The sequence below is a fragment of the Frankliniella occidentalis genome, unplaced genomic scaffold, assembly GCF_000697945.3.
Source record: "Frankliniella occidentalis isolate FOCC.00 unplaced genomic scaffold, Focc_3.1 Scaffold2, whole genome shotgun sequence".
Taxonomy (NCBI): domain Eukaryota; kingdom Metazoa; phylum Arthropoda; class Insecta; order Thysanoptera; family Thripidae; genus Frankliniella; species Frankliniella occidentalis.
Window position 1 is genome coordinate 4205414 of NW_026267132.1, and position 1892 is coordinate 4207305.

Below are 1892 nucleotides of genomic sequence, written 5' to 3' on the forward strand. Positions count from 1 at the left end.
GTGCTATTGCTATTACAGAAACAAAAGAACAGTACTTTTAACGGTTGACAATAGCGCAATTGGGAAAATGTTTTTGTGGTGTTATGGTGAGGTAAAGGTTTCTGTTGCAATCAATAAATTTGCTGTACATTATTCAATTTTTTAGTACCTATTTGTTTAAAAAAAACAACAAAAAAACTGTAAAGGTGTGGGTGTCCGGGTAAGTTACTTTTATTTTTTGGGTTGTTGTTTGATCGCTATGGTTAGGTAAGATGCTATGAACAGGAAATTTGTGATACTGTACATTCAATTTGGTTCTGTCAGAACTGGTAAGATTCTAGATCTACCATATATCTGAGCATGTGGCTTTGGAAGTTTGTACAGTTTAAGTATCTGTATCTTTATCTATCTACTCATTAAGGGTCAGCTGAATTATGGTGAGGGTACATATATGAATTTTTTCTTGACCCAAACTGCTTTCATCTATTTCACTTGGTTAGGTAAATACTTTTGCTAGATGCAGCATCAGTTTTTCAAGCAATAATAGATTTGTGAACTATGACAAATAGGTACATGTTCAATATCTATGTACCTTATGTATGTGTATGTTTTTAATCCTGTTGCAACCAAATCGTTGTTAGATGTATTATGAATTCATTACAAATGCATATATTTTTATTCTTTTGATGCTTTTACCTATCTATGGATCAGTGGATTGAAAGTCTTTTCTATTGTTTGTTTCCAACAAGAACTATAACTGTACAAGTACTTTACCTTCTATTGGTATGGATCAATTGGTTTTTGATATTTTGTTTTTCTTTTAACTGTATCTTAAATCATTATGTTGTTTTATATAAGTCTTACCACAAAGGCTACATTACTTAATTTCTATAGGTCATTTTGATGATGCTGTTCAATTAGTGAAGTAGGTGTAGCAGTAGTATAGTAATAGTAGTAGAAGAACAAGAACAAGCTCATTGCTGAAATGAAAACGCCCGCGGAATCAGTGCGAGCTATGGGTTTGTTGGTTTGTTCCACGGCGTAGAGAGGCGCGCGCCGGTACTAATAATGGATCTAATGGATCCCAAACTGGAACATCCCCAGCCCCAGGTACTCCATTATCCCCACCGTACCTCTCTACACCGTTGTTTGTTCTTTTTCTCTCCCCCAAAGTGCATCATCAGCATCAGAATAGATTACTTCAGCTAACAGAAGAAGTAAAGCGGGTGGAGCATAAACGTTCCTGTTTGGTCGTGAACTTCCTGTCGTTAGGTCACGCCGGTAATTGTAATAATGGCCGGACAGATCAGGAACGCTCATGTTCTCTACCCGTTAATTTTCCTCCTCTATTAGATAAAGTACTCTATAGCCTATCTCGGTTAATTACTATGAACACATATTTTGTGGTTTGCCACGGTGGTATTTATTTATCAGCATCTCTGTTTCTGAGTTCAACATAGACTGAACTAGGTTTTACACCTTAGACTGCTTACTGTGCAAAGGATTGTGTTGTCTCCTGAAATTTGCACTAAAATTGGCTTTTTAGGGGGATTTAATTTTTATTCTCACTACTTAAGTTTTAATAGTATTGTTAATAGCCCCTCTAAGTCCAGAGGGGAGAGAGCATGCATATTGTTCTATTGTTGACTGATGTGGAAGAAGTGTGAGAAGTGTTTGTCGGCTGCTACATTTTGTTATTTTGGATGCAAGGTACTATTTCAACTTGCACAGGGTTTTATTGTATTCAAGTGAATCTATTTATTTTAAAAATTGACAATATGTGTATTATGGTACATAAGTATGTAGAGTGATGTGCACAATATTAGTGCTTAACATGTGCCTTCTCCTTAATACCCATTTAGTGAATCTCTTGTCTGTTCTCTCCCTTTGTGTGTTTTTGATGATAGTTAGTT